This window comes from Lampetra planeri, chromosome 62 (assembly GCF_965212315.1).
Source record: "Lampetra planeri chromosome 62, kcLamPlan1.2.h2, whole genome shotgun sequence".
Classification (NCBI taxonomy): Eukaryota; Metazoa; Chordata; class Hyperoartia; order Petromyzontiformes; family Petromyzontidae; genus Lampetra; species Lampetra planeri.
In genome coordinates, this window is record NC_136168.1 from 4,051,019 (window position 1) to 4,068,134 (window position 17,116).

At 53.7% G+C, this 17,116-nt stretch overlaps 1 protein-coding gene and 1 long non-coding RNA gene across 2 annotated transcripts in view; both read right to left on the bottom strand.

Annotated features, from left to right (window-relative positions):
- The window catches only part of LOC144736716 (uncharacterized), a 501,200-nt gene that overhangs the window by 52,741 nt on the left and 431,343 nt on the right, over window positions 1-17,116 (bottom strand). The gene's annotated exons all lie outside the window — the stretch shown is intronic.
- Window positions 1-17,116, bottom strand: part of LOC144736730 (uncharacterized) — a 50,923-nt gene that overhangs the window by 26,104 nt on the left and 7,703 nt on the right.

A 17,116-nucleotide genomic window follows, 5' to 3' on the forward strand; every position in this document is an offset into this window, starting at 1 on the left:
CGGCGACAGCACGGTTTGTGCGGGGGCGGGCACGTGGGTGGTGCGGGGGCGGGCATGTGGGCAGGGTGGTGCGGGGGGGGCATGTGTGCAGGGTGGTGCGGGGGGGGGGGCACGTGGGCAGGGTGGTGCGGGGGGCGGGCACGCCAACACGACAGGTTAACCCCTGTCGGCATTCTTTCGCGCGCACTTCAGGGGTCGGACACAACAATCAAACGAATTCTCCCTGGCACGCAAACCAAGCCCCACGTGTGGGCCGGTCTCTGACTAGAGACCCAGTCACAGGCCGGTCTGGAGAGCCAGGTCAGAGATCGGTCTGTGTGTACACTGCGTAGACACCCAGGTCACAGACCGGCCTGCCAGTTTGTCGATATCCGCACGCTAGAACTTCTTTCGCACCATACGGAGCCGTACGCTGCCTGCAGTGCCGATCGGAGGTGCCGACTTCCCCACAATGCCAGACTCATCCCTCTCGCCAAGCCCAACTGCGCTGACACAGGGCCCTCTCTCTGTGCGTGTGTCGGTGTGTGTGCGCGTGTCTGTATTAGGTCGACTCAGCCATAAATGAGTACCTGGTGCGGTGTGTAAACATCGCCACTGGGGAGACAAAGGCGGTCGGGCGTGGTGCTGGCCACCCACGCCCTCGTGTACCGTAGCAGCCTTCATAGGTGCTCGCTAACAGCACTTGCCCCTACAGTCTGTTAAGGCTATACGGGGGATCTTTATCTTTGTGTGTGTGTGCGCGCGTCTGTATTTGTGTGTGCGCGTCTGTGTGTTTGTGTGTGCGCGTTTGTGTGTGCGCGTTTGTGTGTGCGCGTTTGTGTGTGCGCGTTTGTGTGTGCGTCTGTGTGTGCGTCTGTGTGTGCGTCTGTGTGTGTGCGCGTCTGTGTGTGTGCGCGTGTCCGTGTGCACGTCTGTGTGTGTGCTCGTGTCCGTGCGTGTGTCTGTGTGTGCGTTTGCGGGGATCAGGATTCTCAGTCTCCCTGGCGAGTCCCATCACTCTAAGACCGCTGGAGGATATGGCAACTGGACTGCGTGCAGCGGGGAGTGGGGGAGGAGCAGCGGGTGATGGGATTGTGGAATTCTTTTTTTGGTAACGGCGAGAGATCCTCTTGACGCTACGGCGTGTGCGAGCGATTACCGCCGTATGGTTGCGATCGCCGCTGTTCTCGACACGCCGGAAAGGCAAGGGGGGGGGGTGGTCCGCGCACGCGTGCGCACTCCACGGTTGTGAATTCATATTTATATATTATTATAGTAATAATAAAATGTTACGCAAGTTTTCGCTCCATTCGGTTCACGTTGCAGGAGCGAGAAAAGGGACGCAGACTCGCACCACTACCACTACCACCAGCAGCACCACCACCAGCACAACCACCACTGTAACAACCACAACCACCACCATCACCACCACCACCACTACCACCACCGTAACAACCACAACCACCACCATCACCACGCATATGCAAACCGGCACCGCACCACCACCGTAACCACCACCACGCGAACGCATACCAATACCACACCACCACCACGCCAACACAAACCGACTGCACACCACCACCCCCCTCTACACCGCATTTACAAACCGATTCACCATCGCCACGACCAGCACCACCACGCGTACACACACAGACACCTCCACCACCAACCACCCCCCACCCCCCCGTTTGGCAGTGGGCCACTCGGGTTGCGTGCTGGCACTCGACCGAGGGGAGGGAGGGGGGAGGGGAGGGAGGGGAGGGAGGGGGGGAGGGATTGAGGGGAGGGATTGAGGGGAGGGAGGGGGGAGGGATTGAGGGGAGGGAGGGGGGGAGGGATTGAGGGGAGGGATTAAGGGGAGGGATTGAGGGGAAGGAGGGGGGAGGGATTGAGGGGGGGGATTGAGGGGTGGGAGGGATTGAGGGGAGGGATTGAGGGGTGGGATTGAGGGGTGGGAGGGATTGAGGGGAGGGATTGAGGGGAGGGATTGAGGGGAGGGATTGAGGGGAGAGAGGGGGGATTGAGGGGTGGGAGGGGGGAGGGATTGATGGGAGGGAGGGGGGAGGGATTGAGGGGAGGGAGGGGGGAGGGATTTAGGGGTGGGGGGAAGGATTGAGGGGAGGGAGAGGGGAGAGAGCTACTCGTGGCCCGTGACCCACATCGAGTGGGCGTGCGGGCAGAGCGACGCTGCGTTTGGCAAAGGCAGTGAACTTTCCTGGAAAGCTTCAAGCGCCCGGTCACACGCCACGCGCAGTCAGACGCCACGCGCAGAGGCACGCAGACGGCCCAGGCTACAGACACGTGGCGCGCTATCAGGCAGGGCCATCACAGAGGCACGGGCACGAGGCCACCGCTCTCCGTCACGCCACCTCCGATGCACACAGCCGTGCACCACCACCACCACCACCCCCACTACCACCACCAGCCAGTCCACCCACGCTCTCCTGTCAAGGTCCGCGTGGTGCACGAAAGGGGGGGGGGGCTCTAGGTCGAGTGGCCGGGTGCACGAAAGGGGGGGGGGGCTCTAGGTCGAGTGGCCGACAACTATCCCACCAGCCCACGTGACCCTGCCCCACCCCACGTGACCCTGCCCACATGTTCACGGACTGTACTCGTTTTCGGCCGAGTCTACTTGGGGGAAAGCCCCGGAGGATAGGCATGTACTGTACCAACAACAACAACGTCGACGCCGGCAAGTCAGCCACCAAATTGCGGTGGATGTCATCACCACGGTGCCTGTGCCAGGCCAGGTGCACTTTGAGGCTACCACGTGAATTTCTAAGGCTCGCTGACAGGAGGTCACGAGACAGACCCAGGTGCCATGGGTTGGCCGACTGAGATGACCGGTAGATGCACCACCAGCTGTACCCCCCACCCTCTACTGTGCCAACTTGTTGTGTTTTAGCCACCCGGCGCTCCGCTCGTTGTTGTGAGCGTCGCTCCTCCGCCCTCCGTTGTTGCATGGAGGGCGACTGCCCTCCATGCAACAGCTAGCCAGTAGCAATGTCCTTCACGAGCCTCCTTCATATATACACACACACACAACTTGCCAACGATGATACAGTTGATCATCGATTATCCAGCGGCCCCGGGCCGATCTGGGGAAACCGCAAAACCGCTGCAAGGAGGAAACCAGTCCGGCGATCGGCACCGCGTCCGTGACAAAAAAAAAAGCAGCAACACTTGAATTCAGTGTCAAATATTACGTACGGTACATTATACACTACACACAACTTAAACAATGAAAATACTGCATACATCTGTCATGACTAATAGCTGCAGTAATAAAGACAGAAAGTATACACGACACGGAGAAAAGTGCGCTGTGTCATGCGGCGTTTGCCGGAGAGCCGGCCTAAAAGGCTGCATCGGTCCGGCGATTTGCCAAATAAAGACATTGAAACAAGAGCGGTGCTACGTAATGCCACCAACCCCACGCAGAGTCTTCGAGATTTGTAGTGGCAAGTACGGTACAGTAAAACACGGTCACTTTCTACAGCAGGATATGTATTTTTTTTTTGCCTCTGTGTACGTTTCTTTATGACAATTTCACATCGTAAACACATTAAGAAACACAGAAGAAAACTGCACACACACAATACCCACAAGCATAATATTTTGATTTAAAGCTTTCGTGACTGCAGGGATTCATATTCTTGGTTCTTTCGGTAAAGTCACATAAAAGGGAAAAAATAAAATAATAAAAAAATAAAATTCTCACGACGTTTCGACTGTAACACAAGCAATCATCATCAGCTGTAACATCCACAGCAAGAAAAAACAATTCTGTGAATTTCACACCTGATGATGATTGCTTGTGTTGCAGTCGTAACGTCGTGAGAATTGTATTGTTTCATATTTTTATTATTTTATTATTTCCCTTCTACGTGACTTTACCGAAAGAACCAAGAACACAAACATTATGTTATCCTAAAATGTGCAACAACAAAAAAAGCCAATTTAAACAATGATTATCTTCCGTTTTTGAAAATTCCAGCACCCCCTTCCCTGCCTCTTCCCCGAAGCCACCGGATTCATCTTCGATCGACTGTGGGGGGGGGGGGGGGGTTGTGGCCGGGGAATTGAACTCAAGTCGTGGGGGGGGTTTATAGCGCACGCCGCGACCCACTGGAACCGTCGCTGCCCATACACACGACGCAGAGACACAAAGATCTCCCCGTGTAGCCAAGATGCACTGCTAGGGGCAAGTGCTGTTGATAAATCAGCTGTTAAGGTGTTATACTAGTTTTACCACCCGGCTTCGCCCGGGACTTGGATTCACCACGCCCGGCCGCCTTTGTCTCCCCAGTGGCGATGTTCACACACCACACCGGCTACTCGTTTGAGGCCGAGTCGACCTAGGGGAGGCCCAGGAGCGGTTGAAATAATCGTCACCGGTGGTGGCCGTGAGCGGGAATCGAACTCGGCTCGCCGGGTTCGTAGCGCGGCGCGCTACCCGCTGCACTACGATGCGTTACGCTTCCACGTGCGCGGGTCACGTGACAGATGTGACGTCACAGCTTACTTGCCGTGCAAAAAATACATGCATTATTGAGCTCCCCCCCCCCCCCCCCCAAAAAAAGTGTATTTTTATAATTTGTGCATGCTGTACAGTCTGGAAAGTACCCACATGGCAAATTTCCAGTTTGTTGCATGTCGGGAAGTACGCTAAACATTTTGAACAGACACACATAATCACAACTTTGCCTTTTATATAAATGGAGATGAAGGGGTGTGTGGTGTGGTCCCGAGTAGCGATGTTTATTTTTGTAATACATTGCAGCAGGTACACATTTAAGACTCGGTCGACCTTGGTAACCGCCCAGAGACAGGTTGATATTCCACTTGGCAATGATGCAAGCCAAGGCTTGGAAGTGCCATAACCACCGCACCACAGCCGATAAAGAAACAGACAAAGATCAACAGTGTAGCCGCAACACAGTCGGGGGCAAGTGCTGTTAGCGAGTAGCACCTACGAAGGCCGGCACTGTGGCACACGAGGGGCTGGGGTGGCAAACACCAAACTCCCTCGTGGCGATGTTAACACCCCACACCCGGGTACTCATTTGAGGCCGGGTCGATCTAGGTGAGGGGTGGGGGGGGCCTCTAGACCGGTTCCGATGATAATCGTCACCGGTGCTGGTGGCTGCGAGTGGGAATCGCACACCAAGCCACACAGACACACACACACACTTAGAAATGTTTATATTTTCAACACACACACACACAAGCGTTTAAAAGGAAAGGCACGGACGATGTGTAGATCACAACGGCGATTTGCATCGCAAAGCTCTCAAAACAAGGGGCTTTCAAACTTCAAGCCCAAGTTGATTTCGGGTTTGCCGCAACAGCCGGAATCCCCCCCGCCCCCCCGGCGCTACTTTTGTTTAAGATGATAAATAATAACCCCGCGCAAAAATTCGGCAATGTTTTTGGTGGCGACTTTCGCTCTCCAACGAGCGAGCGCAGCGCGGCCTCTTGGCAACTATCGCCTCCTTTCCCAAGAGGTCACCGCAGGCTTGGCAAAAACGCGTCGTCGCCGTGGCTAGGAGATGTTAACAACCTCGCCTGGTATGCAGGAGGTCGTGGGTTCGATCCCGACCCTGATGCCTGCTGTATGTGGAGTTTGCGGTGTCTCTCATCATCATCATCACGGTAGCTCAGAGATGTTAACTACCTCGCCTGGTCTACAGGTCATGGGTTCGATCCCAACCCTGACACCTGCCGTATATGTGGAGTTTGCGGTCTCTATCATCATCACGGTGGCTAGGAGATGTTAACAACCTCGCCTGGTATGCAGGAGGTCGTGGGTTCGATCCCGACCCTGACACCTGCTGTATATTTGGAGTTTGCGGTGTCCGTCGTCCCGTGGTGAGATGTTAACAACCTCGCCTGGTCTACAGGAGGTCGTGCGTTCAATCCTGACCCTCACGCCCGTCGTATATTTTGAGCTTGCCTGTATCTCTCTCTCCCATGGCCGCGTGGATTTTTCTGGGTCCTCCGTTTTTCCCCCTCCCCCCCACATTTAGAATCGACGTCATGCTTTTACAGTATCTGGCCACTATACATTTCCAAGTGATGAGCCACTTCGTTGCGCTATCATTCGTGACATTTGAGACCACGATAGGCCCCACTGAACTATGGCAGGAGATGATGTGGGGAGCGGTAGGGTAGCGAGCGTTTGGCGTGCTGCGCTCTGAACCCGGCGGCCAGAGTTCGATTCCCACTCACGGCCAACGCCAGTTCACGATCATCTGCTGTACCGGTGCCGGGCCTCCCCTAGGTCAACTCAGCCTCAAATGAGCACTCGGCGCGGCGTGTAGTAAATATCGCCGCGAGGGAGACAAAGGCGGCCGGGCGTGGTGTTGGCCACCCACCCCCTTGTGTGCCGTGCCGCCCCCATCACCTCCCTCGCCCCCATCTCACCCCAAATCCCCCGTGCCATCTCCCCTTTCCCCGGCATTCCGCCCCCTCACCCCACCCACCCCACCCACCCCACCCACCCCACCCACCCCACCCACCCCACCCACCCCACCCACCCCACCCACCCCACCCACCCCACCCACCCCACCCCACAATTGGGAGGCGCTGCCTCCTTCTTGCTGGAACCAACCGCCCGTCCAAATTCCTTTCTCGCTACGGAGCCGGCAACCCCAAGCCAGGCCAACCACCATCCAAGCCTCCCCGCAACCAAACCATCGCCACCACAGCCGCCGCCGCCGCCGCCAAAGATCCTCCGTGTAGCCTGAACAGACTGTTGGGGCAAGTGCTGTTAAGCGAGCGCCTACGAAGGCCGGCACGGCACACGAGGGGGTGGGTGGCCAACACCACGCGCGTGCACACAGACGCATCCCACATATGCAGGTCTCAAAACACAGGTATGCACACAGACAAAGGTACGCACACAAGTATGCACAGACACACAGGTTTCTCACACACACAGGCCACACATCACACTCGCATAGACAAAACAAAGAACCCCCGTATAGCCTTAACAGACTGCAGGAGCAAGTGCTGTTAAGAAAGCACCGATGAAGGCCGGAAGGGCACACGAGTGGGTGGGTGGCCAGCACCACGCCCGGCCGCCTTTGTCCCCCCAGTGGCGATGTTTATACACCACACTAGATACTCATTTGAGGCTGAGTTGACCTAAGGGAGGCCCACGACCGGTTCAGATGATCGTCACCGATGTTGACCGTGAGCGGGAATCGAATTTGGGTCGCCGGGTTCGTAGCGCAGCGTGCTAACCGCTGCACCACCGCCGCCACCACCACCACCACCACCACCGCCGCCACCACCACCACCACCCTCCCACCCACCTGCACGCAGCGCTTCGGCCGCCCAATGACCTAGGGGAGGCCTAGGACCAGTTCAAATATTTACCACAGTTAATGAATGGGCCAGGTGGATACTCGATTCGCACACAGGACATTAAAAACCTCTCGCCGGGCAGCGTGCGGCGACTGCAGTCACCACCCAGAGCAGAAACCACGGGGGGGGGGGGGCACGTAAACGCAGATTCAGAAACGCACGAAACAAGGCGTCGTCATCGTCATCACAGCGGCGATGATTCACCCACCACCGCCACTCCCGACTCCGCAACCACCCGGCTCAAACGAAGATCCGCCGTATAACCTCGGTAGACTGTTGGGGGCAAGTCCCGTTAGCGGGCAGCACCTATGAAGGCCGGCACAGCAACACGAGGGGGTGGGTGGCCGGCGCCACGCACGACCGCCTTTGTCTCCCCAGTGGCAAAGTTTGTACACACTGCACCAGGTACTCATTTGAGGCTGAGACGGCGCAAACACACGCCCACACACGCCCACACACACACAACAACAACCGCCATTCGCCACTAAGTGGCGGTGACGTCACCACGACGCTTGTGCCAGGCCATGTGCACCTTGAGGCCACGTGAAATGTCGAACACCTGCTGGCAGGAGGTCACGGGGCAGACCCAGCAGGTGCCACGGGTCGACTGACCGAGATGACCGAGATGACTGGCTGATGCACCACCTGTGCCCCTTACTGTAGCAACTTGCTGTGCTTTAGCCACCCGGCGCTCCGCTCGTTGTTGTGAGCGTCGCTCCTCCGCCCTCCGTTGTTGTTGGAGGGCGACTGCCTCCAACTGGCCAGTAGCGTCCTTCACGAGCCTCCTCCAGAGGCCGATCTTGACACCACTGGTACCAGTCATCGGCAAGTCCACTCAGCTCCACGTCCTCCTGTACCACATCACTCCATCTCTTCTCTAGCCCGTGCCGCGCCCGTTTAGCACACACACACACACATGCACATACACGCAGAGGGGACGAGGTTCCACGATTTATTTCAAAGTGGCACACGGGCAAACAGAATGCACCTCGCCGAGTCGCGAGGAATGTCTGCTCGCAGTCCACGCGGAATGCCAAAGCCAACGGCAAAAGCGGGAGGCGCAGCGCGAGATAATAAACACCGGGACGAGAAGTATTCGCCACACGCAGCACGGTGCAAGTTCAACAGAGGGCTCTCGCACCAAACCACTGAGGACAGAGCCTCATGGACCTCAAGGGGGGCTGTGTCCGTGAGCATCGCTTACCGGCAGCGGTCTTCCTTAAACATCTCACACGGCGGCGTCAACGTTTGGAACTGTTGGGCAACTTGGGTACGAGACTGGCAGAACGATGGGGTCTTCAAACAATAGACTGACGACCGGTCTCTGATGGGGTCTCTAGACAATAGACTGACAGACCGGTCTCTGATGGGGTCTCTAGACAATAGACTGACAGACCGGTCTCTGATGAGGTCTCTAGACAATAGACTGACAGACCGGTCTCTGATGGGGTCTCTAGACAATAGACTGACAGACCGGTCTCTGATGGGGTCTCTAGACAATAGACTGACAGATCGGTCTCTGATGGGGGTCTTCAAACAATAGACTGACAGATCGGCCTCTGATGGGGTCTCTAGACAATAGACTGACATACTGGCCTCTGATGGGGTCTCTAGACAATAGACTGACAGACCGGTCTCTGATGGGGTCTCTAGACAATAGACTGACAGACCGGCCTCTGATGGGGGTCTTCAAACAATAGACTGACAGATCGGCCTCTGATGGGGTCTCTAGACAATAGACTGACAGACCGGTCTCTGATGGGGTCTCTAGACAATAGACTGACAGACCGGCCTCTGATGGGGGTCTTCAAACCATAGACTGACAGACCAGTCTCTGATGGGGTCTCTAGATAATAGACTGACAGACCGGCCTCTGATGGGGGTCTTCAAACAATAGACTGACAGATCGGCCTCTGATGGTGTCTCTAGACAATAGACTGACAGACCGGTCTCTGATGAGGTCTCTAGACAATAGACTGACAGACCGGTCTCTGATGGGGTCTCTAGACAATAGACTGACAGACCGGTCTCTGATGGGGTCTCTAGACAATAGACTGACAGACCGGTCTCTGATGGGGTCTCTAGACAATAGACTGACAGACCGGTCTCTGATGGGGTCTCTAGACAATAGACTGACAGACCGGTCTCTGATGGGGTCTCTAGACAATAGACTGACAGATCGGTCTCTGATGGGGGTCTTCAAACAATAGACTGACAGATCGGCCTCTGATGGGGTCTCTAGACAATAGACTGACATACTGGCCTCTGATGGGGTCTCTAGACAATAGACTGACAGACCGGTCTCTGATGGGGTCTCTAGACAATAGACTGACAGACCGGCCTCTGATGGGGGTCTTCAAACAATAGACTGACAGATCGGCCTCTGATGGGGTCTCTAGACAATAGACTGACAGACCGGTCTCTGATGGGGTCTCTAGACAATAGACTGACAGACCGGCCTCTGATGGGGGTCTTCAAACCATAGACTGACAGACCAGTCTCTGATGGGGTCTCTAGATAATAGACTGACAGACCGGCCTCTGATGGGGGTCTTCAAACAATAGACTGACAGATCGGCCTCTGATGGTGTCTCTAGACAATAGACTGACAGACCGGCCTCTGATGGGGGTCTTCAAACAATAGACTGACAGACCGGTCTCTGATGGGGTCTCTAGACAATAGACTGACAGACCGGTCTCTGATGGGGTCTCTAGACAATAGACTGACAGACCGGCCTCTGATGGGGTCTCTAGACAATAGACTGACAGACCGGTCTCTGATGGGGTCTCTAGACAATAGACTGACAGATCGGTCTCTGATGAGGTCTCTAGACAATAGACTGACAGACCGGTCTCTGATGAGGTCTCTAGACAATAGACTGACGACCGGTCTCTGATGGGGTCTCTAGACAATAGACTGACAGACCGGTCTCTGATGGGGTCTCTAGACAATAGACTGACAGACCGGTCTCTGATGAGGTCTCTAGACAATAGACTGACAGACCGGTCTCTGATGAGGTCTCTAGACAATAGACTGACAGACCGGTCTCTGATGGGGTCTCTAGACAATAGACTGACAGATCGGTCTCTGATGGGGTCTCTAGACAATAGACTGACAGACCGGTCTCTGATGGGGTCTCTAGACAATAGACTGACAGACCGGCCTCTGATGGGGTCTCTAGACAATAGACTGACAGATCGGTCTCTGATGGGGTCTCTAGACAATAGACTGACAGATCGGTCTCTGATGGGGTCTCTAGACAATAGACTGACAGACCGGTCTCTGATGGGGTCTCTAGACAATAGACTGACAGACCGGTCTCTGATGGGGTCTCCAGACAATAGACTGACAGATCGGTCTCTGATGGGGTCTCTAGACAATAGACTGACAGACCGGCCTCTGATGGGGGTCTTCAAACAATAGACTGACAGATCGGCCTCTGATGGGGTCTCTAGACAATAGACTGACAGACCGGCCTCTGATGGGGTCTCTAGACAATAGACTGACAGATCAGTCTCTGATGGGGTCTCTAGACAATAGACTGACAGACCGGCCTCTGATGGGGACTCTAGACAATAGACTGACAGATCGGTCTCTGATGGGGTCTCTAGACAATAGACTGACAGACCGGTCTCTGATGGGGTCTCTAGACAATAGACTGACAGACCGGTCTCTGATGGGGTCTCTAGACAAAAGACTGACAGATCAATATCTGATGAGGTCTCTAGACAATAGACTGACAGATCGGTCTCTGATGGGGTCTCTAGACAATAGACTGACAGACCGGTCTTTGATGGGGCCTCTAGACAATAGACTGTCAAACCAGCCTCTGATGGGGTCTCCAGACAAGGTTGGGAGACAGAGCCTCGGGCATGCACGAGACGAGAAACACGCACGAGGCAGTAGAGCAAGACGGTTGCCGACCTGCGTGTGCGCACAGTCGTGCCCGTATCTCCTCATCTCTTCCGAGCGAGGGTTATCTCTGGGCACTCCGGGTTTCCTCCCAAGCCAAACAAAAACACATTCTCAACGAGGACTCAAATCGGCCAAACGTAGCACGCACGTAGGAGGTAAAAAAGTGCAGCCCTGCAATTTCTTTCCCTGTCCCAGTGCTGGTGGAAGGGCCTTCTGTAGGAGAGCGCCCCCCTCCCCGCTCCCCTCTCGGAGGGGGTCCATGTGGGCCCTGGGGCATCACCTCCCTGCACCCCCCCCCCACATCGAGGGTATTTGGTCTACTCTTCCACGTTGACCAGAACGTCTTGAAAGACGTGAAGGGGGGTGGTGGTGCTACCGACACTATCCCCACGGCAAGCGACCTGCCGATCGTCGGCCGTTTACACCACCGGGTGGATGGAAGCGGTGCCGCGTGGTGGTGGTGGATTGAGAAATTGTCACCCTTTGACCTCTGGAGCACAAGTCCAGCGTGCTTGACCACGACGCCACTCGAGGGGGTATTATTATTATTAATATTCGCATCGACGGCAACAGCTCGGATTTGCTTTTGTTGCGTGCAAGATGCGTTGTCCTTGTACTGCGCACATTTTGGCGTTGGTCTGACACTGGTGGTGAGACTAGGCCATGAAGAAGGCTGCCGTCTCTGGTGTAGGCCAATCCGTTCCAAAGACATTGCATGTATTATTATAATCAGAGCATGTTTGTTTGCGTGTTCACCGTGTGTGGATATTGCAGCGACTTGATTCCTTGCGAGAAAGGGTCAACGCAGATTCTTATTTTTCCTCCTCCGTTTACTGGCTTTGCCTTCTGCGCAAGTCAGTCTCCCTGCATCGCACTGCGTCACCTGTCGGAAACGCCGCCCCCTTCCCCCTTGCAAACCACTCGGCGTTCAAACCTGGTGCAATGAAGTCAGTCAGTCAATCAGTCAGGGTGGGAGGCGGGGAGAGCGGTGACGCGAGGGTTAGCGGCACCGCTCTGCGAATGCGGCTATCTGGAAACCCGCTGCCGGCCACGACCAACGTCGTTGGCAAGCGGCGGTTCGCAGAACCGCACGCCGAATCCGGCGATCCGGAAATCCGCAGCCGGCAATGGCCAACGTCATTGACAACATCACCGATAAACGGCGGCACCTTGCCAACCCCCCCGTTTGTCCCCGAAAGCGTCGTTCTGCGAGTAATTTTGGCATTAAAAACGCGGACCGCGACGCCGGCAAGCAACCTAGCAGCTCGCCTCTTCCCCTGAACCGACACCACCCACGAGGGGGAAGCGGGGGGGGGCGGGGGGGGTTAAGGGTGGGGGCAGAGGGGGGGGGGGTCCTTTTGTGACGTCCATCACGGCAAAGCGGACGGCGATGGCGCATTAACCAGGAGCGGCCTACCAATCCACAGCGGCAGAGATTCCACATTGATATGGCGAGGGACGGGAATATCCCATCAGACAACTGCTGTTGACTTCCGCTCCCCCCGCTCCCCACACAAACGGAACTCTCGTTTTGTCGGACCCTGGGGAGGCACAGTGTGGGCTTAGACGACCCCTAACCAGGATTTGAACTCGCTGGAGCAAAGCCACGTGGGCCAGTCCGTGAAAGTGAAAAGAATGGGTGGGAACCTCCCTTCCGCACTCTCCTCCTTCCCTGCCTCACTACCCCCTCCTTCCCTGCATCACGTAAAGTCTTGGCTGACAGATTAGAGTGAGAAGGGAGAGGCGGAGAGTGTGTCGAGGGGGTAGAGTGAGATGAGAGGGGAGAGGCAGGAGAGTGTGTGGAGGGGAGTAGAGTGAGATGAGAGGGGAGAGGCAGGAGAGTGCGTGGAGGGGGTAGAGTGAGATGAGAGGGGAGAGGCAGGAGAGTGCGTGGAGGGGGTAGAGTGAGGCCGCAAAAACAAAGTTCCCCCGTATAGCCTTAACAGACTGTAGGGGCAAGTGTTGTTAGCGAGCACCTATGAAAGCCAGCACAGCACACGAGGGGGTGGGTGGCCAACACCACGCCCGGCCGCAAATGAGGTGCTCATTTGAGGCCGAGTCGACCTAGGGGAGGAGGCCCAGGACAGGTTCAGATAATCGTCACCGGCGTTGGCCGTGAGCGGGAATAAAACTCAGGTTTGTAGCGCAGCGCGATAACCCCGACACCACACAGCCACCGCCAACAACCGCCATTCGCTACCAAGTGGTGGTGTGACGTCACCAAGGCGCATGTGCCAGGCTCGGTGCACATTAAGGCCACGGGAAGTGTCGAACGCCCGCTGGCAGGAGTCACTGGACAGACCCAGGTGCCATGAGTCGACGACTAACCGAGATGTTTGACCAATGCACCACCTGTGCCCCCTACTGTGCCAACTTGCTGCGTTTTAGCCACCCGGCGCACCGCTCGTTGTTGTGAGAGCATCGCTCCTCTGCCAGAGGGCAACTGCCTCCGACTGCTCAGTAGCAGTGTCCTTCACGAGCCAACCTCCACAACCACCATCATCATCACCCATTACGTGAGCGAGCGAGTGGGAGAGTGAATCCGCAACAATAGTGGTCGCGAAAGCCTGCGTGGATCAACTGGACAAGACACGGGGAGGAGCGGTGGCGCAGCAGTTAGCGCACTGGGGCTATGAAATTCCCAACTCACCCAAGTCCAATTCACAACCCACTCGTAGGCCGATAAACAACAGTGACGAATTGGAACCGGTCCTGGAACCTTTCCCCCTGGTGCGGTGTTAGTCAGCTTCAGCACTGGGGAGACAAAGGCGGCCGGGGGTGGTGTTGGCTACTCGCTCCACCCCCCTCGTTTGTGTGCCGTGCTGGCTTTCACATGTGTTCATTAGCAGCACTATGGCAATACAACAGGAGTTGCTTTATGATGTTCAAACACCAACTAAGATACATTTTGCAAGGAACATCAATACCCTCTGGTTCTTTCGGTAAAGAGATAGGAAAAAAATAATCGTGTTTTATTTTATTATTTTTATTTACGTGGCTTGAGCGAAAGAAACCAGTGAGTATATCATGGGACCTCCTTTGCCAGTACCAAAATATAATAATAGGGTTTTTCCCCTTTTTTCTGGCAACAAAACCGACACCTTTTGCAAGGAATCATGCTTACATTAACCACAATACCTGCAGTCAAATGCGAACAAAAAACAATACTATGATAATTTATGCATTGTCCTTGAAACTGCAAAAGGTGTCAGTTTTGTTGCCAGACAAAAAGGGGAAAAACCCGATTAGTAAACCAGAGAGTAGTCACGAAAGCTTCAAACCAAGAAGGAATATCAAGCGACTGCTTTAACCACACGCGGTGCTTGTGGCGAGCATGCAAACAAAAACGCCCTGGTAATAATTGTCGATGGCATTGTCTTTGAAACTCATTGGCCCACACCAGAGACGGTGGCCTTCTTTAGTGGCCTAGTCTCACCACCAGTGTCAAACCAGACGGCTAAAGACGAACGGTACAAGGGCGATGCCACGTGTGGCAGAGCATTTGTAGCTCGGGGCTGAGCAACACCCGTATCACGGGATACTTTTGGCCAGTTTCAAAGTATTAAAAATTAACCCGTAAAAAAAAAGTTTTTCACTATAAATCCTTTATATGCGTGGCGGCTAGAGTCCTCTCGTCCTCTGGCTTGAGATGGCTGCCACCTATGAGTCAGATGATTGCCTGCCACCATTAAGCAATTGGTAAATAAATATAAAAAAAAAAATCCTAAAAAGTGTACAATTTTGGAAAAAAATATTCACGAAAATTTATTGTCACGCACAACGAGTCTGTGTGCAAAATGTCAGCTCGATTGGATCACGGCAAGTGGGTTAAAAAACGACCGAAAGATTTGCACGGTCGTAAGCACGCAAGCAAGCAAGCGAACTTAATATAAAGGATTTAAAAATAAAAATGGGTTTTACCCGTTTCTGGCAATGAAACAGTTGTGTTAAGATGTTCAAACGCCAAATAAGATGCCTTTTTGCAAGGAATGTCAAGTTCGCATAAACCACACGCCCTTGCGGTGAACATGCAAAGATGTCTCTGGTATAGGCCAATCGGTTTCAACGTAATGCATGAAAATGATGAGAGCCATGAGTGTTTGCATGTTCACCATAAGTACCATACGGTGGTTGATGCAGTACTTGATTCCTTGCAAAAGTTTATATTTGGTGTTTGAACATCTTTAACACAACTCCTGTGATGATGATGATGATGAGAAAGAGACACGCAAACTCCAAATATGCAGCAGGCATCATCAGGGTCGGGATCGAACCCATGACCTCCTGTATACCAGGCGAGGTAGTTAACATCTCACCACCGTGATGATGATGAGAGACACGCAAACTCCAAATATACAGCAGGCATCGTCAGGGTTGGGATCGAACCCATGACCTCCTGTATACCAGGCGAGGTAGTTAACATCTCACCACCGTGATGATGAGGATGAGAGAGACACGCAAACTTCAAATATACAGCAGGCATCGTCAGGGTCGGGATCGAACCCATGATCTCCTGAACACCAGGCGAGGTAGTTAACATCTCCTAGCCACCATGATGATGAGAGAGAGACACGCAAACTCCAAATATACAGCAGGCATCGTCATAATTTAACGTAATAATAACAACATTTAAGTCTATAACTCGACTACTCCCACGCACTCCTACCCCCCCCAACACCACACACTCTGGCAACACCGGTTGACTTATTTGGTCCTCAACAGCAGTGTCGTGCCTTGTTTAAACTCTTTCTTGGGGGGGAAGGGGGGATATGCCAGACGTTTGCAGGCGAGTGCGATGTGTGCGTTTTAAATCCCGCAAAAGTGTGGTCGGTGCGCTGTTTAAATCACAATATTGCAGATGGAGGGGATTTCGGTTTCCCACGTGGTTCCCGCAATGGGAGTTTGTATTTTTGGACCTTGACCAAATAGAGTTTTTTAGTTTTAGTTTCGCGTGTGCCTAAAAGTCCAAAGACAAAGGTCCCTCGCCGCCTAGCCGAGCCTACGACAAGACGATTGGTGGCAAGTCAGACTGAGAATATTATTTTATACTGGAGGAACCCAATGAGGTGTGAAGCTCTTTTTTCACGGATGCCCTGTAGGGGCACGGGGTCAGTGGATAGACCACAGCGGCTCAACCCGAGCTACAAATGCTCTGCTACGTGGCATTTCCCTTGTACCGTCCGCCTTTAGGCGTCAGTCCTCTGGTCTGACACTGGTGGTGGTGAGACTTAGCCATAAATAAGTAATATTTTTAAAATGTTTTTTTAATAAAAACACGCTTTCATGAAATGTACCGTACTAGTGATGTAAGAACTCCACGACTCCAGGAAGTGGCCCCGAAGCTTGCCATAACGCAAGGGGCTGTGGTGATTTACAGCCAACGTCAGTTGAGCGTGGGGACAATTAGACCCAAGCCGAAACATAACAGATAAAAAAATGTTTACAAATATATATTTTTTATTAGTTATGATAGAATATAGTATTGTCATCAGTATGACATACGTATACCAAGTTTGCAGTCGATACCACAATTGGGAAGTGGGTTAAATTGAGTTACAAGATTTGATGATACAACAACGACAACAACAACAGACGGAGTGAGTTAAATAAAAGCGTGTAATAAGAATAGGTTGCATCGTTTCTGGAAATAAAGCAGGCATTGAGATGGTCAAACACCAAATAAATACATTTTGCAAGGAATCAATATTACCGGAGCATGTTTGTTTGTATGTTAAGGAGCGTGTGAGGTTAGTGCAGTACTTGATTCCTTGCAAAAGACATCATCTGGTGTTGGAACATCTCAACGCAACTCCTGCTTTATTGCCAGAAATGTTAAAAACCCCATTATTAT